General features: G+C 39.3%; 1 long non-coding RNA gene across 1 annotated transcript in view; it reads right to left on the reverse strand.

The window, feature by feature from the left end:
• LOC110360434 (uncharacterized) overlaps nt 1-27,845 on the reverse strand; it is a 522,839-nt gene that overhangs the window by 39,290 nt on the left and 455,704 nt on the right. Inside the window, exons 10-13 of the long non-coding RNA XR_010465887.1 lie at nt 4,698-11,610; nt 4,317-4,368; nt 2,795-2,916; nt 2,613-2,704 (exon numbers count right to left, since the gene is read on the reverse strand). This is a non-coding gene — a long non-coding RNA (uncharacterized LOC110360434). The remainder of the gene's footprint in view (nt 1-2,612; nt 2,705-2,794; nt 2,917-4,316; nt 4,369-4,697; nt 11,611-27,845) is intronic.

A 27,845-nucleotide genomic window follows, 5' to 3' on the forward strand; every position in this document is an offset into this window, starting at 1 on the left:
TGTGATGAAATGTCAATAGAAATATTGGCAGACCGGAGCTGAGCGAGTGAATAGGAAAGACATTCTATTCATGTGAATCAGCACTAACTCTTCAGAAACCCAGTTATCCCTTTCATCAGCCATTGGGAGGACTAAAAGAAAGATTTCATTAATGAATAAAATGTTATCTGAGAGGTTAAGTCAAAAAATATTTCAATGTATCTAAAGAATAGATACTGATTTGAAAGCTCGGACACAGCAGCATCTACAGAGAAATGGTGCAAACTGGTCTCCACTGTCTGCACAGATTCGTCCTTTTCTTTGATAGATTAGAAAAAAAATGCTAGGTCAGGCTAAGGAGCACATAAATTTGACATATCCGAGACATTCTAAAGGCTCATCTGTCAAAAACTGATGGCAATCTCTTGCACTATCTAATTTAGATTTCCTGTTTCATTCAGATGTTAATTTATACATAAAAATTAAGATTACTGGGGGCCATAGTAGGCCCTACGGTCCAGACTCTTCCACTGTTGAATGTTCCAGCATCTTCCAAGAGTAACCACGATAGGAAGTTATGCCCTTTTTCTTTCACACAGGCAGCCCTTGGGGACAAAACTCCCCACAATGACAAAAAGACATTAAAATGCTGCTGCTCAAAGAACTTGTAATGGGTTTCTTATTGCTACATTTTTGGAGGGGTTCTACAAAACCCACCACGTTTAAAAACATACCACGGCCTATAGCGTGGTACAACTTGCTTCTTGTCAGCTAGACTGGAATGGGTGAAAATAGCTAAAATTATAGTCCGTTTCCTACCTGATGCCTTTTGAATATTATGTTGAAATGTCAAATTCACGCAGCTCCTGAGCTCACCAAAGCTGGAATCACCAACTTTTCGTGCAGCGACAACAGAAAACTCATCGTGACGTCTTTTACCCACAGATTACACTGGAAGGCTCATTCCCATCCGACACACACTTTATTTTACACTTATCTCTCCTTTTATATTTGAGGTCAAGAACAAAACCCATTGGAACTAGAAAGAGCTCAACACACCAGTGTGAGTTTACCTGGATTTTTGGTTGGTGTTGATTTTCCTCAACACAAACATACTGATTAACGATAACGTTTTATAAACCTGCTCTGGTGAGACCCTACAGTCAGCATACCTGTTTGGTGGCTATTTTAAAAGGGATCTAACTGAATCTTTTAACAGACTAAGTTAAAATTTCTTAAAACCGCTTAAGACTTTCATCTGAGAAGACTTGATTTGGTCAGGGACTTTTGCTTTCCTAAGGCCACCAATCAATATGAAATAAACTGCATATATAACTGTTATTATTATTTATTATTTTCAGCTAAGGTGGCAAACAGCCTTTTGAAGCGCAGTGTCTATGAGGCTCTGGCAGACACTACTTCATCTAACTTTCATGACTGCATTTACTTTTAATTGATCCTGCAGTATTGTGCCCCTTATGGAGTGTTTTAAATCAATGTCAACCATAAAGGGGCACTACACTGTACAAGATCCCTTTTTAGTTGTGGTTAAAGATAACTTATTTATGAGGACATGAATAGGACTCTAAGGGTGTGAATGTAAATATGGCCAAAACTTTCAGAACTCTTTTCCTTTCTTTCATAGGCAGGAGAACATGAGGCATCAAAGCACAGACTTTTTTTCCATTTTCCATCATGAAAGATTCAACAGGGCCCTTTGAATGTTTTCCCTCCCCTTATGTTTTTTCCCATCCCTTTATCAGCTGGATACGATGTTGATTTTCTCATTACAGAACTTCCAAAGCGAGTGGAAGAGCAGCTCCTCCAAACTTTGCAGTGCTCTGGCATTCACCCAGCACTGTCATATCACCCAAACATGCACTCTGCCAGACAAGATGCACGATTCTCACCAGATAGAGCTGCTTGCTCAGAACTACTCCTAAGTAACTTCATTTTGAGGGCTTTTAATCCCCTTCGCACTGTACGGTGACAATGACAACGCGGGGAGCGACTGTGGATCGCTCCATCAACCGGATCCCTTTATTTTGGGACAGCCTTCTCAAACATATGCAAAGTTCTTCTGAAGTATCACTCTAAACAAGAGGTTTGTTCTTAATGCAGAAGTGAGGAATTGAATGATCCAAAATCCTGGCTAAACCTGCCATGGGTTAGTTATACAAAGTTAACTTTGCAATAACCTGTTGAGGGCAGAGAACACTGGGAGGAATTAGGGAATTTGTGCTGTATGGTTTCTGGAAATGCAAGAAGCTCATTCTGCTCAAGTATTGCTGACATAGAACTGATGAAGGCATAGTGATGAAGTGCAGAATAAGAATGTCATGCAGTCTTCAGATATTATATTTTTCCTCTTGGAAAATAAGGAGGGAGTAAGTCATTATGGGAGATATCTGAAATCTCATAAAAAAATCAATACGGAAGAAATGAGAGATGGTGAATTAACTATAAAAACTATTAGTGCTCATGAGTTACAAATCAAAGATCACACTGAAACAGAAATTAGAAAGCTCATTACCTTACTTGATTTTTCCCTTTTGTGGATTAGATTTTACACTTTTAGGAGTTCAATTTATTTTGTTTTTTTCCCCAGTCAGAGCATAAGTTTTACAACTCACCTAGACCCAGACTTTTTATTCTGTAGAAATCTTCAGTGTTCCACACATTAAATGCAGGACATATTATTCCACTGGCATGGAGCAGTTTGCCCCTGAGAATGTAACAGAATAAAGAGCTCAGAATTAATATATTCCTCAAACCTGAGTTTAACATGAATCTTATGGAAGATGCTGAATCGCACCTGCTCAGAATTCAAAGTAGATCATAACATCTTTAAAATGTCCATCCTGTATCTGACAGTACAGCTCCATGTGCTTGGAGCACAACTGTTCTTTGAAGGGTAAATTCCACTGAACAGGCAACCTGTGAAGGTAAGTTAATATAACAGCAGTATTGTCCAGCCTTGCAAGGGTTGAGGCACAGGGGTCCTGCTGTGCTTACAGAAGCGACAGAGCCAGAAAATCTTACTGTGTTTGCAAAAATAACTCACTTTTTTTTGAACCAGAGTTCGTCCTTTTATATCCCAATTTAAAAATACAACCTATCTTTAAAACAGGGGTTTTTTTTCTTCTTACTTTTCCTAATAACAGTAAAAGTTTTTGTGAACTATTCAGAATGATACCAGGTTTGGCCCCAGCCCAGCAAAGCACATGTTTAACCTTCTGCATGTCACTGGTTTCTGAGATCAATGGCACTGCTTGCAGCCTGCGAGTAAATCATGTGCTTCAGTGCTCTACCACAATAGGACCTTTACAATTGTTTTCTTCTGTACAGATAATTCTAGGAACCCTCACAGAGCCTCAATGACTTTCACATATGATGAAGAATCTCTGCTATAGGTAGGAGGAAACTCTGCTAAACACCTCTTTTTACAGCTTTATAGCCTTGTGTCCCATTCCTTTGTCAACCTGATCCCAGAATTTGAGTCTTGTTGGAGACATAGATTAGGTATAAGCAGAAGGAGTTAAGTACATGTACAAAAGGGAGGCCTTTCCTGGCAAAGAAAGGAGGACAGACATATATAGTAAAATAATTGTAGATATATAAACTAGATGTGCAACAAATAAAGGGCTCATTTAGCCCTGACGCTGGAAAAAAAAGGCTTTTCTCTTTGTATCCCCAAGGACTTGTATCTTTGCACAACTGCCTTCAAGCAGACTCTTTGGGGTACAGAATTTCACCCATGAAAACTGCATTGAACACTTCTTTTGCTCTGCAAACCATAAGCAAACACTTTATAGGTGCAGCAGCGCTGCAGGTTTGGAGCAAGGTGTGGCCTGTTTGCACGGAGGCTGGTTATTGACATTCTGCCTTGGAACAGTACAAGTGCCCTGAACTACTGCAAACACCTTTGGAACATCAGGAGCTATAGCACCGAGGCTGATAGATTTACAAAATAATTACGCCTGTTCTCTCTGGGAGAATATTATTGAAATTTGGATAGGCTCCATCTAAAAAGTGTGTTTAAGGAACTTTTGAGCAAGAAACAAAAATTAAATTGGCACTTTTTTTCCTAAATATCTTTTGCGAATTGCCCAGGCTCCATCTAATAAATGGCACAACTTTAGTAAAGAAAAATTCGCCCTAGTGTTCTCAACACCAATCCATCTTTTTTTGTGCAATAAAAAATAAGACTCGACTCACCTACTTGTTGCTGGCCAAAGAGCCCTCTCATGAAAAAAAACGGAGTTTATGGTGAAATCCATTATGTGCATTTAAGGCAAGAAACTACTACCTTCACCCCGGATGAAAACCACTCTTACCTTTGCCTCAGGACGCTAACATGGTTTATGAAAAAATGTTTGTGCCCTTAACCTGGAAAAACAAAACAAGCAAACTCAAGAAAAACAAACAAAAAACCCCAAAACACCCCCCCCCCCACACACACTTAGAGCAAAACAAGCAAAATTTAACAAAGTTTTACAGTAGTGTGAGCAAGCTTGTACTCAGCGTTGGCTGAATTTATACCTACAATCTCAATTTTCAGTCGCACCTGCACCCACGCATTAGTTCCTACACTGCTCCTGTCAAGCTGTGCTTCAGTCTTGCCCCAGGTGAAAGCCCTGACTCCTCTTTACCTACAATATCTTTACACAGGAGGCAAAGTGGCAAATCTTTAAGGGTATTGAGCTTAATTAATTTACCTGACTCTGGTGGGCAGGGCTGCTGCTTCTTGAGCGTGGCAGAAACCCCCTGTACCCTGGCATCTGCAGCTGGGAAACACGCTGCTCTGCTGCCAGCAGGAGGAAATATCTGCGAACAGAATATTGCCCGAAGACGCTGATGAAAATAAAACTGCTTTTCGGGGTATTTTGCCTGGCTGATGTTTGATTTGTCAGCTTCACTCTGCATCTTTTCTTGGGCAACAGCACTGGAGGTTTATGTGCGCTGACTTCTCCATCCACGCAGCTTGTTTTAAAACAGAGGCAGCTTCGAATTTGCTACGAGATAAAAACCCTAATTCCTAGCATACCTACCTCTGAGTTCAGTGATGTATTTCAGCCCTGTGCATCTGACACGCAGTAAAATATCAGCATCGTACAGTACCAGATACCAATTAGAAAAAGAAATGTGTTCAATGTCAGGCCTCAAGAAAGCAAACTTCACATTCTGACAGCAGCTGGAGAGTGATAGCCATAATCAAGCATTGTCCCTGTTACATCTGTGCCAAACAACCTCGCTCACTCCCAGCTCATTCTCCATCAGAGATGATCTTTCTTTCCTATCCCGAAGAAACCCACTGTCAGGTCCCACCTGCTGGCATCGCTGGAAATAAAACCCCAGTGGATGGGATGCAATAGGCCAGCGGAACAGAGCATGGAGCTGGTGTTCGTGCTCCCAAGCTGCGGTACAGGGGGTTCACTCATATTTATTAACCCTTTCTCAAACCATGCCTTTTGTTCTGCTTTTGCAGAGTACTGAGGTTTTGAAGGGTGAAAACACGTCCTTTTAGGAATTTCAAAGGAAGAGAAATTTGGGCTTGCTGCCAGGCTAAAAGTTCGATATCATTTGAAAAACAAAATATATTAGAGAAGAAAGAAAATGCAGATGTCAGCCTAGTGACACAGAGTAATCTATTTGCTCAGTGCTTGTATTTTCCTACCAATTTTGTATTTTTCAAAAAGGACAATAAAAGAATTGTGCTCACTGCTAATTAATGACAAGCTGGTAAAAGCATCTATCCATTGTTCCATTTATTTCTTCATTTCCAGCAGTTAACAGCCCTGTTCTGAAATGAATCAATGTCGTTTACACAATGCTGTCACCCCTATTGTTTCTTTATCATCCTTGCATTTTCATAAATCGGAGGTGTTAATCCCTTAATGGCTTCTCTCAGAGCTCTAAAATGTATGCAAAATGGTAATCCATCCCCTAAACAATTCACATTTACACAGGCACCCTCTTAAATATGTTTACTATTAAAAAGAATCCTTTGTTTGGATCTAACCCTGTTTGTTTTCTAAACACTGGATCATAGCAGGTATGCAGAGTCTCATTTTAACTAGTGCCTACCAAGTAACCCTGACCTTTTAGAAACCTTTTATATTTTCTTTTTTCTCCAAGGAGTCATATAATGTACATATGAAATTGAGTACATGCCCGTCAGGTTTTGAAGGAAAGATCAAGGACTTGATGCAAAGATTACTAACGTAAGGCAAAGACGTCTCCCGCCCTTAGTGCTCTTTGCTTTGGGCCTGGGTTAGCAGCATTATATGCTCTCTCAGAGACTGGAAAGGAAAACTGTGGTATTTAGCCATAATAATTTATAAGTAGCAGACTGTGCTTGTGGATAGATCCAGTACCTTGGTATTCAGAAGAGTCTGTGGTGAAATCCACGCAGGGTTGGGCTGGTAAAGCTTCTGGGACACTCTACACCTCACCTAGTGTGTAGACACCTGGATAACTAATCTATTTGCAACCTTTTGTAGTCAGCATCAACTGAAGTGATCTTGCTCTCTAATACAAGTTTTTAAAAGTAAATTCTACACAGCTTAACGGCTTCATCCCTCTGAAAGGATATATATAAAATACTTTTTTCCATTTGTTTTATAAAAAGGTGACTATCAATGCCAATACTTCAGATGCATTTTCCTGAGCCTGATTCAAAACAATTTACATTGAGTTTCATTTCATTGATGCTATACGCCTTTGGACCAGCACCAAAACAAACTGCATTGAAACAACTTTCTAGGAGTTATATGTAGAAAAGTATAAGATAATTTCCAGAATCAAAGTGCAATTCTTTTAAAACGAGATTTCAAACACATCCTGATCTAAAGAAGCTACAGCTGGATGAGATATTATGCTGGCATTGGGATCAAGATGAAAATGGAAAAAAAGAAATGAACCTTTAAACTGAAATGCCTGACAAATAGGCCAACGAGCATTTCAATAATGTAGGGGGAAAAAGGAGCATCGGTGGTAATATAATCCACAGCATGAATAAAAAATAAAACCAAAACAATACTTAAACCCTCATTTATGTATTTCTGCCTAATTCACCTTCGCTTCCAGTTGCCCAATCTGGACTGCTTGGAAGCGCCGCTGAAGTCCCCCAACAATGTGCAGTTGCGTGATGTTTGCTGCTCAAAGGACGGCTCCTCGGAGCGGTGACACAGCCCAGGGCTTGGCAGGGACCAGGACACGCTGCTACACAGCAGGCGAGCGCTGGGGCCCAGCAGCTGCACCCAGCCTTGCTTTGATTTGTGTTAATCACCCATTGTTCTAGGTGGGAGAGCTAAATTAAAGGACAGCGTGATCGAGTAAGAGCTCCCATTCAATTCGAGGAAGCAGGTCACTTCAAATTCCACCGCACAAGGAGGGGATAAACAGGAATTAGAAGTATACCTGGAGAGCTGTATCGTTTAGAAGTAGGCGCAACAGCCTGATTTTAACTAAGGCTAAACAAAAATACTTCATAATCAATACCTGCCAGTGGAGATCTCTGGAATTCTCCTTTTGCCATGAACTTACAGCACCAGTTTTCAGGGGTAGAAGTGTAGCGCAATGGGTGGATGGAAAGAGATAAATGGGAACAAAATGAAAAAAAAAAAAAAAAGATCACCTTGAATCTTTTCTGTATGTTGCTTTGGAACAACCTGCAATGTGTTCATGACATCCTGCAGAATTAGATTGTCAACACTTTTAAGCATGGAGAGAAGTTTGGCTCTAGAAGTCTGAGCCTATCACATATGCTGGGATCTTTCTCAATGAAGGATATCACTAAGAATCATTAATTTGGCTGTACTGAGGTGCATTTGCCATCAAATAAAATACTAGCAGGTTCTCAAATTTTATAAGAATGACATAGGTACCAAGAAATCTCTCGACGGTGTGTGGAGTGCAGCCTCCCTTGATAGAACAGACAGAAGAATAAAGGGCGGGTATCATACCTACGGCTGATTAATGTCTCTGATGTGATGATATCAAAGTACATCACTGGGACATTCAACAAGATGTGATTTGGAAACAGCCATCAGCAGTTCTCCAAAGACCGATAACGCAATTGTTCCAGGGACAAAAGGGCTGCAGATAAATTGGAAGTGTCACTCTCCAGCTACAGGTAGCATGACATAGTTATTTGGACATAAACCTCTTGCTGAGGCATAATGCAACTTTTGAAGCTTTCAGGCTCCTCCATCGCTAGGTCCTCTGTTTGTGATCCACTGTCCTGGGACGGATCACTACGTTTTGTGGTGTATGTGAGGAGGGGACACTTTCAATCAAAGCAAGTGCTGACAAGCCCTATGTGAATTAATAAAAAAGGAGAAAAAGTGACTGATCTATTGCTGGTTTCTACTGATTTATATTTAAATGTTTTCAGTTTATAGGAATGGATAACGTGGCTTTATCCATACTCCTTTTTTATTTCATTGGGCGTAACTATCAAACATGGCCTAAAAAAATCAGGATTTCCTGTGACCTGACTTTAAATAAGATGGAAACCTCTCCACAACAAAGCAAAGAGCAGCATTTCTGTGGCTCTGTTGCCTGTTCTAAGTCATGGACAGGAGACAAAAGAATTGAGCATACATTGTTATTTGCCACAAGAGTCCTCAAGTATTTCACAATATATATTTTTCAAAGGTATCACCTGAAAAAATTATTCTAGAATAAGCTTGAACTGTGAGGTCTGCCAAAGAATTCCCAGCCTGAGGTTTTTAAACCTCATTCTGTTGCAAATGCAACTGCTCTGATTGTTTTGATTTAATCAAAACTGGCTGTTAAATCTCTAATTCTAACGTCTTTTCAATCTTTGCTCAAAGTGACACATACGTACTCTGTGACTGTGCATTGTGAAGTTAACAACTTGTTATTTGGCCTATCAGTTGTTGAATATTCAGCCCCTTGTTGGAATTGTTCAAAATGTAAAACTACTTCTGCCTTTATCGCTCCTGTCTCTCAATTCATTCTTAGAGATCACAGTTTTTCCAGAAATCAATTAAGAAAAATACAGAGATGTTGTATTTTTAACTTCTGAGGCTGAAGGTTTCCAGACTCTCTTTGTAGTTGAAGAAGGAAAAGAATTAGGAGGAGGAAGAATGAAGTATATATTTCATCCTGTAATGGTAACCCAATACAGAAATATACCCATTTGTAAAGACTTAGTGAAAAAAAGACACCATTAAAATAGTCCACGTGTTATTTTAGGGTAAGGACAGGAGTTATCAATCAATTTTTTATAAGATTACATGCTCTTCTTTGAATAGCGGAAGATTAATTAAATCCTATGTATATTACTTAATTTTTTGGTTGTTTTTATTTACCAATCGTGGAAGTTCACAGTGGCTTTAGGCCTCAGCATAATCAGAGGAAATAATTTTAGTTGGTGAACACTGTTCAACCCATTGAGAAAAATCCCTGTTTACACAACAAGCCAATTAAGGCTTATATTTAAAACAATCTTCAAGAAATGAACATTAAAATTTCATAATAAACATTAAGATTTTCAAGAAAGACTGTCAAATACAAAACCAGACCACTGCAATTAAGGCCATCCTAATAGTTTTTCAGAAAGAATTGCCAAACCTCACATATGTCACATCTAGCTATCTACATGCATACTTAGTGGCCAGAGAGAATTGGGACTTTGTCAGCTGATTATTTCTGTAATCAAACGCCCCTTTGATTAAATGAAGCATCGCTTGACTATCACTGAATGGAATTAAACAGAGAGTATTTATTAAATTGTTTCTAGCTACCATCGCTGTTGGGAACATTTGAAATAATTCTTGTTCATATTTGTATTTCTTTTTGTTTATCAGTGAGAGCAGCTGTCACGCATGGGGAGACTCAGCATTTCTGTATGTAATGAAAAATACTTGTGCTCTTTGCTTAACAAATGCTTAACCTCTCAGTGATTAATTACCTACAGAATCCAGCCGCAGCTTGTTCACAGTAAGTTTCATACCCTATCAAGGAAAGTGGAAAAAAAATATTCTTCATCAGATGATGCAGAATTTCATGATCTAAATCTTCCTGAAATCAGCAGAGACTCCTGCAGACTTCAGTAGGCTTTGGATGAGCTCTAAGTGTACATGAGCTTTAGCAACATGTTATTTTGGTGTTATTTTTGTGATGCCACACCGCCTATCCAATAGGCTTGTTTGCTCCATCGGTGCTAACACCTGGCCCAGGCTGGTCCATGTCTTCATGGGAAGGCTCATGCCTACTCTTATTTAGCTTTGATTAACATCATTAGCCTATCATACACTGATGCGACGTGCAGAGCAAATTGGTAAGCCAATTTGAGCAAGCAACATAAAGCAAAGAACAGCTTGGATTGTCAGATAAACATACCCAGAGGTGCAGTTAGGATGCTGGAATTATTAGGTGAATGATAGGAAGCCAAAAAATCAGTGAGCCACTTGAGCAGAGAGTATAAACATAAATATCCAAAAGCATGCCACAGTGCCTGCGTATTTTATGTTGATGTGCTAATACATTATCTGCTAAGGGTTTATTTAAACCATTTTTGTATTCCCTGCAATTCATTTATCTGCATAAAGAAGAGCCACTAACAGGACAGTGCCTTATGAACAAGCAACCCTGTATGTTTTCCACTGCTGTTTATAATTCTTCATGCTCATATCTATAATTCATGAGCAAACTGGTTCGTGAACGTTTCCATAAAGGTTGAACAGAGTCTGGTGCTGTTAACACTCGCACTGTCATGCACAGAATCGAAATGTGCCCGCTCTCATTCTATTCATCACAGCTCAAAGACATTTTGGCAATGATATTATCCAAATATTATTAAAACTTTGAACCTTGTCCCCATAAATTTTAGCAAAATGGCTTCAGAGCCATTAGGCAAGGAGGATGTATGGGCTCCAGTTGCTTTGGAGTAATTATGTGCTTAAAAGGAAGCGTGGCTAAGCATTCTACCAGTAAAAAGAGAAAAGCTATGATCATTTGTTACTGCTTCAGTGCTGTACACAGTATTGCTCACACAGGTCAAGCCAACCTTACAGCAGGACAATTATCTGCCTAGAGAGACCAAACATCTGTTATTAAGTACGCAGAGGCACCACTGCAGCATGCGAGAAATCTTGTCCACTTCATTGGTTTGGCTTACGGTGAGGTACTTCAAACACTTGGCTAACTCTGCACAACATCCCCCGTTCTTATTGTTACTGCAACAGTTCAGCTTTGAAATATGCGGTACCTTCACTCCCCCGTTCCTTCCTTTAATATGCGCACAGCTGTTAAAGATGATGGTGTAACTTTAGATGAGTCTCTCTTTCTCTTCTTCTTTCTTTCTCTCTCACTCTCTTTTTTCTTCAAAATGTGTTGCGAGACGTCCTTGTACATTTATAAGCTACCCACTGAGAACCACTGTGGAGATTACGAGTGGTGCAAAAGCACAGGGACGCACAGTTTTTCTATTATAAAGCAAACATCGTTTGATTTCAAACATTCCTTAAGCTGTCCGAAGAGGCGCAGGATGCCCTTTCACACAAGATACATGTTTAAAACAAACAACAGCAGTGGAACAGACATCAGACATCACAATCCTTTTTTTTTTTTTCAAATCAACTTGACTGTAGAAAGTTGCTGAAAGAAAAAGAACGAAGACTTGATTAGTAACTAAGGAGATGGCTAAGTGGATATGTGACGGTAACCGAGACACCAAGAGCAGATGCAGCCAAAATCTATTCCAAGTGGATATTGTAAATCCATTCTGGGCTGTATTGATCCAAGGCTGATTGTTCTTCTGTGGTGAAAAATGTTGCTTAAGCAAACTGCACTCCCTGCCACGTAGGTACAGCTGCCCTCTCCTGCCAGACTGATTATTCACCTGGACTGAGGACATTCTGAACTGTACACAATTTGCTCCGCTTTCTAATAGCTTGGATGTTAATAGACAACAGTTTTTCCCCCTCTGATATAGAAACTGCAGATGTAACTGACACATTTGCTTTCACAGGGCATAGCGAGAACTCTAAAAAAGAGTAATGAATGGGTGGCAGAGATGTCAGGGTTAGAAATTAGATCTATCTTATCTGTCTTGGGGTTTTCTAAGGCGTCTATCACAGTGCAATAGTCAAACCTCTGGAGGAGGTGTTAGGTGGGAGAGCTACAGAAATTAAAGATCCTAACTATTTTTTTTTACAGGCTTTGATGAAAAATGTACAACTTCTGTATTTGCTTTATACAGACTGTACTATTAATATTATAAGACGAGCTGATACAACAGGCAGATTTACACCATCCAGAGATTCTATCAGCATAAACTTCTCTTTAAAGAAACCCAGATTTCCTTATCTTAAAAATAAATGAGAATAACACTCTGGGATGAAAAACACAGATCCACAGTGCTACATGCATAGGTGGAAAGTTAAAGAAACACACAAACAAACATGAACAGGATCACAAGAGGAAAAAAACAATCTTACAATAAAGTTGACATTGCCATGTAATCACCAGATTATTTTGCCCTGTAGAAAAGACTTCAGAGGAAAACACGTGCCTCCTCACTGTGATGCGTAGCTCACTTGAGCCGTTCCCATCCACATTATGCTTTTTTCAATATACATGTGCTTGTGAATAAAACAGCAGTTAGGCAGAGAGTTTGAAATTGGAGCAGTGAAGAGGAGTGTGTTTTCTGTCTGAACTTTATATTCACTTGTGCTATAATGGATATGTTTGTCAAACAACAGGCAGAGAATTTAACACCTAATTCAAGAGGAGGTATTTAGGGCAAGTTTGAAAGCGAGTGCACTAGCTGAGAGATTTCATTGTTCTAAGACACTCTTGGAAAATATCACAATTCAATGTGCACCTTCCTTGGAATCAACGTTGATTCTTATCAGTGATAAGCCTTATAACACTCAGAGCAATGGTCTGAAGGCAAGAAAGAAAATGACCCTTTTGAATAGGCTCTCCAAGAGGGTGTTTCAGAGAGTTCATGTAGCCTTTCCAGAATTTGTGGGGTAAAGAAACACATTACACAAAGTATCCAGAAATAAGATGGTTTAGCAATATGTTTGATTTAACTGGGACATGCTTAGAATAACAGAATAATTTTGTATGGAAGAGACCCTCAAGATGCTACATTCCAACCATAACCCACCCCTGTCCCTGCCCCATGTCCTTAAGAACCTCATCTCCGTCTGTCAACCCTCCAGGGATGGTGACTCCAACACTGCCCTGGGCAGCCTGTTCCAATGCCCCACAGCCCTTTAGGGAAGAAATTGTTCCCCAGATCCAACCTCAACCTCCCTGGTACAACTTGGGGCCGTTTCCTCTGCTCCTGGCGCTTGTTCCTGGGGAGACGAGACCAACACCCTCTGGGTGAGAGATGCCAGAACATCCCAAAGAACCAAAATACCTTCAGAAATGACTCAGAAGTTGCACTGGATTGATTATATATATATATATATACACACACACACACATGTATATATATATATATATATATATATATGCAGTTAAGAAGCAAATTCAACAGTACAGCACAGGTGGAGCAAAATGACACCTCTATAGGTCACAGAGCGATGGATAGAGAAAATATAGTAACTGAAATGAGATTCCTTTGGGTAGAACCATGACCCTAATCACACGAAGAACTGATCCAGTTGGTCTTAGTAGACCATGTCATTGCTAGCAAGATATTAGAGGGTTTTCCTGCCCAAGATACCAATACTTAGGTAATGATTAAAGGTGTAATTTTTAATATGCAGGTAATACCAAGTATTAGTACCTCACTCACATTAGGCACTTTCAGAATGTACTTACAAATTCAAACTGTAGAAATCTGTAGTGGGATTATGATTTTATATTATATTTGGTATTTTGAAAGTCCAATAGACAAGGTAATTTTAAAAACAAATTATTTAAGGTTTAGAAGCATTTACTATGGAATATTTTTCTGATTTTACTTTGAATCACTTGGTTTTGTCCTTCTGAGTTCATGATGGGACATAGAATGTCATTTTAAAATGTGGAACTACATAAACAGCAATGGGAGCTTTGTTTAATAACTACAGCAGCCTCTGGTTACAATATAAATGGCTTTTTGTCTCACATAACTACAGTTTCTAATAAGCAGCCATGATAAACCAGGTGTTTATTTTCAAAATGAGGCCATGTCTTTACTGATAAGATTCTTCCAAAAGAATATGTATATACATATACCGTACATATTTATCTCTTTACAAAATAGACATTTACATAGTGCAGATGCATAAATTGAAGATGTATTGTGCTCAGCCACTTGCACAGCTTGCCACAGTCTAGTGTCTCTACACTAGATACTCATGTATACTTAAATGAAAAAATAAGTATTTGTAACACATATGACAATAATATCTGATGGCTATTTGAGTATTTGACTATGCAGTAGTAAAACCCCAGAATTTGTTGAAATTTTCCAAATATTGTCTAGATTCAGGTTATAGAGGGATAGTTCACTAGAAGGAAAGAACAGATAATCTCTTTGAAGAGCACAAATGGAAGTGGTGTGGAAATGACTAAACTTTAGAGAGGGCAAATATTCCCCATTAAGGAAAGTGATTAGCACATTAAAGTTATCACGTTACAAGCTGTAATTTCTTCTGTACCTGTAAAGAGGAAAATCACAGGAGGGCGTGCATTAGGAAAGAGGAGACTTACTGATGTTGGGGTAAAATTCTTAAAAGTTAAGATTGAGAGGTCTGGCTGAGAAGGAACCTTTACTAAGAACAACATCCCTTTTGACTAAAAGCTCAGTCTGAGATTCCGTCCAACTCCTGACTTGTCAGCTGGGATGACGCTGGGTGTGCCACTCCTGTGGGCTCCACCAAGAGACATCATTCCACATTGTCACATTATTTACTGTTTGATTCCTCAGTATTGGGGCAGTTAGCAAGCTGCTTAAGGAGCCCATCCCTCCCGGCCTTGTTAACATCAAAACAGTCATTTTTCCTCACCTCTTTTTTTTTTTTTTTTCTGAAACAATGTATGGGTTGAGTCTGTGCAGCCACTTGGCAGAGAACAGGGAGCAGAGGGGGAGATGCTATCCCATGTTCTCTCACCGTGCTCATAGTTAGTAAAGCTTATAGAATGATAGAATCACAGAATAGTTTGGGTTGAAGGGACCTTCCAAAGCTCAACCAATCCAGCCCCCTGCCATGAGCAGGGACATCTTCACCAGCTCAGGTTGCTCAGAGCCCCGTCCAGCCTGGCCTGGGATGTCTCCAGGGATGGTTCATGCACCACCTCTCTGACCAACCTGGGCCAGGCTCTCACCACCCTCGTTGTGAAAAATCTCTTCCTCATGTCTAAAGCTTTTGTCTAACCTGTCCTAAATCATACCCACGTTTTTCCACACCTGGAGTTCCCAGATTCTCTGACACAGAACGTAGAAATGTGATGTGTAAATGGTGGTTTGGATACCCAATTTATATCACCTGTGGCGATGCAGAAATTGGAAGGAGGAAAGCAGGAAAAAAAAAAAAAAAGGCAAGTTAGTGCAGCAATCCTCCAATGCTTAGAGTCCAAATTGTGTTTCTCTACTTCTTTTTATTTACACATTTACACATTTACATTTACATTTCTGGATCTGGCTGTGTTGATAGAGGGACTTGGTATCTCTTCTTCCCTTCTGAAACAAGTCTCAGCACAGATATTACTCTTGGTTTAAACAGGCCTTAGTAGTCACTACTGAATTTAGTACCCAATTTGCTATCAATTCCATTATAAACAGTTAAACAATAAGCTTCATTTTTGCTACCGTGTTCAAATGCTCTACCTTCTTCTGACCACAGGGGTTTTCTGCAGAGCATCATGGCTGTGACATTATTTCAGGACTCAGTTTATAGGCATGTTCAATTACCAGCTCATTACCAGGGTAATTGAAAAATATGTCAGAACAGAGAACATTTTGAGAGCATAACTGGTTTATGACAGCAAGACATGATGAAGATTATTGCTTTCTAAAGGAAAAATTCTTGCTCTAGACATAACAACACACCATTTGGGTCTATACATACAAAGAGTGGAACCATTTTCTATCCACTTGTTTTTTATGCTCAGTCAGCACATCCAGTCACATCATATTTTTTGTACAGTGACCAAAGGCTTTTCCAACAAATATCACATTCTTTGTAGAGTAAAAGAAAAGAACCTGGAGCATGAGCAGAATCACTGATAGCACTACAGGGTACAGCTCGGAGTTTATACAGCAATAATTCTTCCAAGAATCTCCTTCTCCTGACTGCCTCATCCAAAACCAACTCCAATGCTCTTTTCATGCTCTCAAACTTATTTGACAGGGTAGTGAAACTTGCCTTATTCCTTCCCCTTATGTTTTCAAACTCCATTACCATGTTTCATTTAAATACTGACTGCCCAAGAGATATCTAGCTACCAAAACAGATTTCAAGTAAAGGGCCTTTTTAATCTGAACAAACCTCCAGTAAAAGAGGAGAAACCAAATTACAATGAAACAAAACATAAAACCCCCCAACAGGTTAAAAAGGAGAAGCGTGGGTATGAGCTTGTCAAAGGCGGTTTTTGATCTGTCTCACAAAATATTTGACTGTGTGAGGAGACAAGTACAAGTAGCTGAAATTTTCTGTATAAGAAAACTCCTCCACAGTCTAGTTTCAAAACAAAGAAGTACACACATTAATGTCAACTGTTCTGTGCCATCTGATTAATTTTTGCAATCTTGTTTTAGGTTTCCTCTTCAATTGTCAGTTGTAGTTTCTTAAGAAATCTGCACGCAGCTGCATTTTTAAGCACTCTCTACTCAAATTAACTAATATTGTATTTGTCAAAAAAACCTTCCAATATTCTTTTCCCCCATGAAGGCATGATTTCTGGTAAAGCATATTTTCTCAAGACCTTCCCTTAATAGAGGACATATGTGAAACCGTGGGCAAAATTCTGGACTATCTTTTGCCTTCTTCGTAACAGACACTCTAGGCTGTGTTTCTAGAGCACTTCTTTATGCAGGTGGACAGTAAAACCATCCTTCAACCTGAAGAAAAGAATTGATTCGTGCAGGCGTGATTGCAAGTCCAAACAGGTGAAAAGAACAGGTATTTTCACAAACTTATTTGAGGCTTTCTTACCTTGATACTAGAAAGTTATTGCTTCCTGAGGGCAGCTGCCTTGCACTGGTCAGAATGTGTTAATCTATCCAGTTTCAGACCCGAAGATGGAAACAAAGTGCCCCCTTATGAATACACTAAAAAAATACTCTAGGTATCAAGTAAATTTTAAAGTTTTCATTACAAATTTGATTTCTTTTTTCTGTGGTAGCTACTTTCACTACTGGGTTGTGGCAGAGTTGGAAAATAACATAAACATTTAACATGCAATGAAAATTCAGGAGCCTACAGGGAAAAATCTTTCAGTCCGTTTTCAAGAAGACAAACATCCAACCAAAACATTAACAGTTTCGGTCAGCAATAATCACCCTGGTTAGCAATCTAAGCCGGGATTGTACAGACATGGCGACTAAGCTAAAATCGAATATTAGTATGGTGTTTTTAAGTTGACTTGGTAGATTGAATCAGGAAAAGTGGGCTGTCTAGACAGTCTCAGCTTTGTAAATAGAGAAAAGATCCCGTTCCCTGTTTATCCAGAACTTTGAGGTGTTGGCTTGAAGACACACACACATTCCAATTCACTTCAGCATCTAAGAAAAGCAGTATATTCCTTTTAGGAAGTATATTGGGCACTTGGATGCAAAATTCTAGAGAGTTTTTGTTGGGCCTTTTGGTAATCCTTGTAATGTTTATACGAGTGTGGTTCTGCCACTAAATTATTTGCAAATGTTCCTCTTTTGGAGGGACTTGGAGCCAAATTATAATAAGCAAGAGCAGATTGACCCAGATTAAAAGATACAATTAGTCTGTCTGATTAGTAAACCTACAAAGTACTACTTACACAAGTTATTGTTATTATGACAAAAGAAGACATCCTGGCAGAACAATAAAGTCAGTGCCATGGATGAGAACCTTGCAATTTACTCCAAATAGTATGAAAAATATCGGTTTAGAGATACAGCAATTCAAAAATCAGTAGAACTGAAATATTATTGTGGCAAAGGTAAGTCTGACAATACAAGTTCATAGAAATACAACTGTATATGCCTGATTATTTTTCATATCAAAGCCATTGTACATTAAAATTTTAATCCTATTAAAATCACATTCAAAATTCCCCTGAATCACAGTAAGACCAGGCTCTCACATAAAATGGATCTTTTCCAGTGAATATTCAGACCCAAACCAACTTAATTTTACAGCCCCAGTAGGACTTTTCTTAGTAGAAATGGAAGTGAAAATAAAGTCTCCAGGTTTGCAAATATATACACATCTATATACATATATTTTTTTACTGATACTGAATTACAAACTGCTTCCTTTAGGGACCACACCTCAAAATATCTTTTTCTTCACTAAATTTAGCATTAATGACAAACGATGCATCAGTCACTACTTGTGGAGTGGGGGCAGGACAGAACTGAATCCATTTGCTATCGTATAAACCACTATTGTTAAGGTAATAAACATATTTATAGTATTATATCAGAAAGATTTTATTGTGCTCCTCAGCACTTCTATTCAAACACCTCAGAGCAAAGTGTTGTGCTTCCATCATTCTCTTCCATCACTCTCCTTAAAGCCTGAAACTTGTGTTTCTTCTGTGAACCTGTTACATGACTCGGCTGTGGTTGCACATAACGCTGCCAGTAAAGTGAATTGTACTCACGAAACATGGGTATTTGTGATGGGCAGCAAGGAACCTCAGCAAGAACTCTGCCCAACATGGAAAAGTGTATGGTGGTTGTGGCCTGAAAAGTCGCTCCCCTAATGGACATCATTTCATCAAGCAGCTCAAAGCTGGTGGTTCCACCACTTGATGCTTCTGAGAAGTCTGCTGACACACATGCAGGCCTCTAGTACTGGTTTTACACCACTGGCTTCCCAAATTGCTTCTTCAATACAGGTCATGACTAGGAGCTTAGGCCTGCTTTCCCTCAGAGTAGGTTTCTGAGTTCATCAAGAAAAAGAGGTGTTTTTTTTCCAGATTACACTACAGGATCTTTGAAGAAAGGCCATCACCTGATTTTGAGTGACTCATAGAATCATAGAATCATTTTGGTTGGAAGAAACCTCAAGATCATCAAGTCCAATCTCTAGCACTAAACCATGTCCCTAAGAACCTCATGATCTCAGGGTCTCCTGAACAGCTCTCTCGGGTAGGAAATGGAAATTTTATTCCCATGTCTCTTCCTTATAGAATATCTGCTGGTTTTCCTTTGTTCTGTGAGACAGCTACTGCTGAGTGCTATGATGCTATAAGTGTGACCATACCCTAAGCAGTTTCAGAATGACAGTGAAATGTGCATTTTTAAGACTAAAGGGAGAAGGAAAAGCCTGATGTCGAGACAGGAAGCTGCTGAGTCTTGTAAGAGCTGACTCTGCTCTACACCGTCTTCATGAGAACAGGAGAGGAGCAAAAAGTGCCTCACAAGAGCTCTGGGAAAAGCTTGCTGAATATTTTGAGAGCCAATGAGATGATCTATTAAAAAAAAAAAATCATTTGAGCTATTATATTCATGCTTTGAGTCTCGGATTAATTGTGAATAACGTGTATATGTGTAAAGGCATGTATTATTGGACATCTTTGTGTGTACAGGTAGCTATGCAAGGAATTAATCCTGCCTTGTGTGTCCATCTGATCATACTCCCTGAGTGTTCTTTTTCTGATAGAGTAGATTTAGATTTACCGAGTGCACATACAAGATTTTATGGCAAGTGATGTCAGGGATTACAATGAATCGCACATGACTCAAAATTGTGACTGCAAAGGTAGCTTCAATGGGTTTAAAATAAGTAATAATACACTAAATTGAAGATGAGGAGCAGCAAAAGTTTTCACTGAGCACACAGAATGACCTTGAGAGAAACTGAGCACCCTGCCATCCCTGGGACAAGGGCAAAACCCCTTCAGCAGGCAAAATGTGAGACATTCCTAAGTAGCAAAAAGGGCAGATGAACCCTCTCCCAAGCTGGTATCTCAAAGGACAATGCTTGGTTGTATCCCTGCAAGTCAATGGGAAAAGTAGCACCCTGTCAGGATGCAAGGAGAATGTAAGTCATCAGTGAGTGGAAATGAGGACTTTGCAGATATGCAACAGTTGCTTCAGACAAAGTGCATCGTTGTCTACTTTTCTCTACATACAGTTGCAGCAGTTGATAGACCTTTCCTAAATGGTTCTTAACGGTGTCCTGAGGCGTTTCAACTGGGGCCATTCCTTCTACTTCTAATTCCCCCGCCCCTAAAATCCCCCATTAACTGAAACCAATGTATTTTTACAATAAACGTTCCACTAAACACATCCATATATAGACCGTTTCGATTATTATTGCAGAGCAGCTCTGATTTTCCAAAGCAACTTATCTTAGTCATCACTGTACAACACAGAAAAAGTCGTAAAATGTGAAAGTAAAAAAGAAACTTAAAACCTTCTCTTTAACTTTCCTGATTGACAACTTCTTCTTTACGTATTGTACTTTGTCTTAAGTGTTTCTCTAATGCTTTGCTAACTTTATATACACTCCCTACCAGTGAAAATGAGCCAAACAAGGCAAGCGCTTAGAAGGGCACATTTTTTTTAATGCAATAAAGGAAGTGAAATATCTCCTGTGAACCTAAACTGCAAAGCTTGGGGAGCCTGGAGAGGAGGTTGGGAAAGTGGAACCAGAATATGCTCAAAACACAGACTGAGTATCCATACTGCAACATTACCATAGAATATATAATTACGAGTACTTGGGAGCTCAGTGTTTTATCTCAGCCTCGTTAAAAGCTGCATTGTGACACAGGAGTCAGTATCAACTCTAATTGTGCCTCCAGTAACAATGACAGTTATTATTACTTTGCACTACACGTAAATTCTCCATTTGTTCCTGCAGCTAGTATGCCCCTTAATCTGGTACCAGTATGGCATAGGTGATTTCTGTTTTTACTGGCAACAGCATATTCCCTGCTGTGAAAATATGACTAGTCACGGAAAAGGCTTAATCTTGAAATTCAGCTATTTTTTGTTTCTTGGTGGCCTCTAATTGCAAGCTTGAGGCAGTGCACAATAATTATCAGTCTGCAAGCATGAAAAGGAGTAAATGCCAGTCAGGCTATCTGGTTGCTTTGTGCATAAAACAACATCTAAAGAACTCTGCCATGTCAGTGCTGGGCTCGCTGCTTCGGCGGGATGGCAGCGGTTCAGCTGGTAAGTGCATGAAAAATTGCGGCAGGTTTCCCTGTTATGATTCTTTCATGCATCTCTGTCAATGGCAGTTTACATTCTGGGATCGAGATCATTTGTTTCCTGTTTGCTCACAGCTTCAGGCTTTTCTTGTTTGCCACCACAGATTTACAGCCCTGCCCCCCCCAGCAAACCACATCTAAGGGGCTGAAGGATTATAAGGCTTAATACTTTGCAGCTCAGCACATGTAGCAGAAAGTTAAAACTACTGTAGAAGGAATGATAACTAGATATTCTTGTGAGATAGATACACGCACGTGTGCAGATATGTACATGTCTGTGTAGAAAAAAGCCCACAGAGCAGTCCACACAGTGGAGAGATGCCTAAAAGCTTTGTTGTCAATCTGTCTTCTTGGAGACTAATAGACAAAACCTCAGAAAAAAAAAAAAAAGATAAATACAAACAACCTTTTTTTTTAAATTGGTTTCTTCCCCTAATCCTATTTGGAAAACAATAGCAAAGTAAAATACACACTTCAAAAGACTTCCAATAGTCAGACCTTTTTATAGTTTAATGAAAAAGATGTTGCCAGATTCATACAGTCATTAAACACAAACGAGAGCATAAACACAAGTATGAACTACCTGAGCCAGTACTTACCACACATGCCCAGTAGGAGAGATGTTATACCCCGTGATACCAGCCTGTCTAGTCAGATATTTTAAATATTTTACTCACATGCATCACTACCATCAATACATTCCCCCTCCCAACGCCTTTCTGAAATAGGGGACCGCTACTCTGTACATTAGCAAATGTGCATGTATCAGCAGACACAGGAATGCTATGACCTGCATTTAACTCCTGCTAAAATTAACTGGAGTAGATTTCAGCCTTGAAAAATATGACCCTAAATATTCAGAATAAAACATGAGAGTAAATCACTGAGACTAGAATAAAATGGTAAGCATGGGATTAAACGGAGACCTGAATAAAAGTTGCCCAATCTGTCATCTTTCTTACTCAGCTATTCTTTGTATTTATCTATGAAAGGAAGTGGTATTGGTGTTAATCACTCTTGTCATGGCCAGCAAAACTGGGTGAAACACATCACTTACTTGGTAAATGCCACCTGTTTCTTGTTTTTCCACTCACTCACTGCTCAGCAGCAGTTTAGCTTTTCCTTGAAAGTTTATTTGTATTCAGAGAATTATTGGGGGTTGCCAGCTTATTCACAAGCAGCTCATTACAAGTGTTCGCTCTTTAAGTACTCGGTTAATTTTGATTAGATAAAGTGCTATAGGGTATGTTTCTATCCCTGACTGGATCTCTGAGTGTTCAGTTTCTTGATTAAGTACTCATGTTTGCAAATTTCCAACTCTCTTTCCAAGACTGTTCTTCAATATTTATTTAATATACACTATTTCAAACATGCCGGCCATAAGAAAATAAGCTTTGTCACCGCAGTTCAAGCAACAGTCTCTGGTGACCGAAGCTTGAAAAGGTGCATTACTTGTTTGAGTGAGTACGACTGAGGTTGCCTTATTTGAAAATGAAAATGTGATGTATTATATTGCTTAGCTGTGAGAAAACTATTCCTTAGAGGAGACAAAGTGTCTTATATGAATCCCTCTGAGCTCACTAGAATATTTCAAAGTATAATAGCATAATCAGATTGTTAGCAATATTTCTGGATGAAGACCACTGAATCAGATGCGTGGGGTTTTTTTTTGGCTTCAGTGATACTAAACTGTTGTAAAACCAACCTCAGCAGCCAGTTTATTAATGCATATGTCAAGAGAACAGCCCAAGTAAGCCTTTAAAAGTGTTCTTAGGCATTTAAAAGGGGGCAAAACATTGCAGTATTAGCCCCTTGTCTCTGTCATATTCACTCACATTTACTGTACGTTGTATATATGAATTGTAAGAATGGCAGAGGTGCTCTTTGGGAGAGACACTATTAAAGGATCTCAGGACCAAGTCTTGAATTGGGTTAGACTTGGAATATCTGTTCTTCATGCCTGATGAGGTTCAGGGGAATGTCCAAAAGAGGCAAAGGGGCATGCAGAAGTGGGCTGGCAGAGGTAGCCAAGGAAAGAAGCCAAGCAACCTCCTCTGCAGCGACTGCGTTAAAGCTACTCTCTGAAATGATCACTACGAGCAGATTCTCCTGGAAAGAAAGGCAGGAAAAGGATAACCACTTCTGCCAACTGAGTCAAGCCACAGTCTCCATGCAAAACTGACACTAAGTATTTTACTCTTTACAAATAGTCTTTATAATTGGGATTTTTAAATAATCCTTCTTAAAAGGGATTGCAGCTGTAATCAATTTGTGGAGGGCTGTTTTAATAAGAAGCTGCTCGAATAGGATTAACTATGAGACCCTAGACCTCTTTCCTCCGGTCCTTAAACTCCTATTTGAAACATTTAGATACCCCATAAATTATTTATTGGTCTTACAAGGTGTCATCAAGCTGAGAAAATGATGCTTGACAAGTTGAAAACCGTAGCCATTTCCACCAATTTGTTAACAGCCTCTCCCACACGGCATGTAACGTCTCACTTCTGCCTTGTCGTGCAAGAACAGTAGTTACATTCACCCAGTGCCCCCAAAACACACGTGGCAGATCTTGTGCATTCTGCTTATTTCAGGAAATGTATTAGAAACATAATTTATAGATAGGTTGAAAACAGAGCACCAGAGTGGATTTCCTTTGCTTTGCAAGGTTCTTAAATAACAAGGGAACAGAAAAAAAAGGGAGGTTTTTACTCCCTTTGTCTTCCACCCAAAATGCCCGTAGTTGACATTTTCTTTGATTTCTGGACTGCACAGATAAATCCCTACATAGGCACACTATAAAAAGGAATATAAGGAAAATCTATGTGGGCTTTTGTCAGGGAAAGAAGAATCACCTCTTCATCTGAAGTGCGTCTCTCAACAGCTGTATCTGTCAGCTAAGGTTGGCAGGAAGGCTACAGAAATGTTTTTTGCAGGGCTTCTCTGGCAATCCTGGTCAGCAAAGCCTGGTAAAAAGGGAACGGGATAGGGGACATAACTTTTCTGCAAGGGATCTGCTGAAAGGATCACTTCATGCTTGAGGCAATTTGCATTTGGCAAATATCATCTGAAGTGCGTCTTTATACCTGTGGTTATCTGAGGAGGACAGAAACTCACTACCCGAAAATAGGTTTTTGCTCATCACTGCTTCTTGTGGGAATGTAACAGGAGGTTTGGTGCTTTCTTTCATCTGCAGAGCCTTAACACACCGATTCCCACACCAACAACACTCCATGAGCAATTACAGCAGTTCTGTGGGGCTTCGAGGCCATGAGCATTTTGTCTAAGACTTTGTTAGTTAGTTTGTTTAGGTTGGTTTTTTTTTTTTTTTCTTTCTTACAGACACTATAAGGTGACAGATTTGATCCATGGTGCAACCAATCTTTCTACCATGAAACAGTCTGTGTTAGTGTATCACATAAAGCAATTTAAAAACTGGTCAAAGACTTCAAAGTGTGAAGCTGTAATTTATTACATGACACTTGTTTACTGTATTATTCAACTAATAGCAGATCAGTCAGCCTTCAACAGCAATAATAAAACTGTCCATGCGACCAAGGCTCATGGGGGAGTGACCTCTAGTTCTGCAAGTGTACAGTTTCCACAGACGGAATATCTGAAACTAAATCCCCTTAAGAGCACAAAACTGGGGAAACTACAGATGCACCCAAGTAAGGTTTTGTCTGATCTACTTCCTGATATAATTTCAAGTTCATTGAACTTCTTTGATGTTTGGTCATTTCAAGAGACAGCGACTGTGGAAAACTTCTCTTCCGTTCAGTCACAGTGCAAATGACACCAAGGAGAGCAGCAAGGACCACTATTGCTTATAAACTATGGTGCACATGTGAGTTTATCAGACATTTTAAATATTAGGACTGGGTGTGGTCGTCTAATAGAAAATCCCTCTGTGTCTTTGAAAGTGGGAAAACAGAATATGAAGAAGTGAAAAAGATCACGGACATAATTATATGATTACTTTCAAAAATATTTAAGCTGTTTGCTTTTGTTCCTTCATAGACACCATGAGATTATGGGTCTGATCCTTTATACAACCACCTGTTTATTATGAAGCAGCATTAGTATTTCATGTAAAGAAGTTAGAGGAACTGGTTAAATAAAGACTTCAAAATGTGAAGTCTCTGGTAGTCCTGGCTAAAATATTTAAAATACAACACAATGCCTTTCCCACAAACTACTCTATGAAATAGACAATGCCACGTAGACTAGAAACGTCAGTGGAGATGTCACTGAAAACATAATCTTAATGCAAGAAAGTTGTTGCTTTCCATCACCTAATTTTTAAATGCTTGTGTATCATGGGCTTTCTACTTTAAAAACAAGTACTTCTCCCTCAGACTTAGAAACTTAGACATGATGATTTCAGAAAGATACTGAAAGCAAATAGTGCTTTCCCATTTTTCTTTGAAAAACTTGATCTTGACTTAAAGTGTATAAATAGTCAGCCATGAAAGTTACTGTAAATTGCAGCAGAAAGACATATCTTTTAGAAAGCTGTGGTTTACAGGTGAGAAACATTCACTAAGAAATGCCTGAATATGCAGAAATATCTGTATATCAGTTTTATCTTGTTCTAGGTAATTTGCAGGGCTTATATGGCAGCACAGCTCTGGTCATTCATGAACAGGCATTTTGTGGGTTTAGGCACACACAGGGAAGTAGATGAGTTTAAAAGATGTAGGAAGCAAAACAATTTAGCGGGGGAAAACGAAGAAATTCTCAAGCTGCTAATGTAGAAACTCCTTTTTGTTTATAATTTCATAAATGGAGTCGGTAGCCTGAGACAAGCCTGTCACATCTTTGGCTTTGAACAAGGGTCAGTGATGGATAACTGACCTCCTTTCTCACTTTTATCAACAAATGTCAAAAAAGGCAAACAACAGCAATGACATCCTGCCCAAACAGCCAAGAGTGTTTCATTTTCTTTGCACTTCTGTTTCCTCTGTGCCTTTAATCAGGGCCGGGGGATGTAATTGCTCTGTCTGGGCACAGCTTAAGGCATGCTGTGCAACTAACAATTAGTTTAGAGACTGAGATCTATAAATTTTGAGAAAAGAGTAAGAGGATTTGGTGTGCTTGAGCTATCCTTTCTAATGAAGAAAAATATCACACCGGAAGGGACCCGGAGTGTTATCAAAGCAACTTAATATCATCTGGTAGTGATTTGTAGGCCCTGATAATCTATTGTGATCATGTTGAAGGGGGAGGAAAAAGTCCACGTGCTCCACTATTTATGAGATTTCCAAAATGATGGCCGCCATCTGTGCAAACGCCACTAATCTCAGCCACCGTCTTCGCGGCAAATGGCTCCATGAGATCGTCCGAGGGAAGGGAAACACTGCAGGAATGTTGGGCTATTTATTGTTTATAAAAATAAACCAACTGGACTAAGACATATGCGAGGAATTTATATCAAGCAGCTGCAAAAGCAAGTCCCCTCAATAGGGAGGGTGCACTGATGATGCAGTTGGACCACACTGAAAGATTTTCCTATTAATCTTACAATATACGTGGCACGCTTGAGATGCTGGTTTTTCCCCATATACAACCCAACTCACTTCACATGGATATTCTTAAAGTAATTTTTGAAAACAGTTTATATAGACGGAAACTAACTAATTGATTAAATAAATATAGACAAAGTCTAAGAACAGTGTGTCCCCATGTAGGCTTGCCTCTCTTACACATTTCCTCCTTGCTGTCTTAAACAAGCAGAATCCAGATACTAACAGTCAGTGTCAGCGAACCTTCATCTCATGTGTACCAAGTTTCTAGGATTTGAAAATTCCTTGTTTTATGGTTGGCTGTCTAATTCTATTAAAGTCCTTTCCTAGTTTATTAATGAAGAAGACCAAATCCATCACAAATAAGAAACAACGTTTCACTGTGAGCAAGGAGTCAAGGAATAACAAGATAACACCAAAATGATAAATGGTGTCACAGCAAAACCACAAAATACAATGTTTTAGTACTGGGACTGCGTAACAGCATCAGGCAAAGGGGAAAAAAGATTTAAGAAAAGAGACAAGCTTCTTGCCTTTGCAAATCTGGTTTAGCAGACATGCTTGACACTGGAGAGAATCTTACTTATTTAACTGTTAATGGGTTGGTATATCCACGGCAGTCTCTGGGAAATTCTTTTTCTAGGTCTACATGCTTGAGAACAGCTATCTTCACTTTTCATTAAAACTGCACACGCCTGGAAACACCTGCCTTCAGGAAAACTCTCAAGATGATTGAGTCTAACATGAGAATTAATTCAGGCTGCTTTAGCGCGCGGCTGAGGCTCCGCGGAGCAGCATGTTGGTATCAGGCTTTGCCATAATGCGAACTGGCAAGGATTGCTCTTCTGGGAATCCCGCTTGGCTGGAATTCAAGCACCTTGTTTGACAACTGACTTTCAAGGTGTGTGTCCTTTTAAGCACACACACGTGATGCTTGAAAGCCAAGGTACAGCAGTGCGTGTATACATTGATATAAAAGAATAAAGGACAGCTCCTAAG

Source organism: Columba livia, chromosome 13 (assembly GCF_036013475.1).
Source record: "Columba livia isolate bColLiv1 breed racing homer chromosome 13, bColLiv1.pat.W.v2, whole genome shotgun sequence".
Classification (NCBI taxonomy): Eukaryota; Metazoa; Chordata; class Aves; order Columbiformes; family Columbidae; genus Columba; species Columba livia.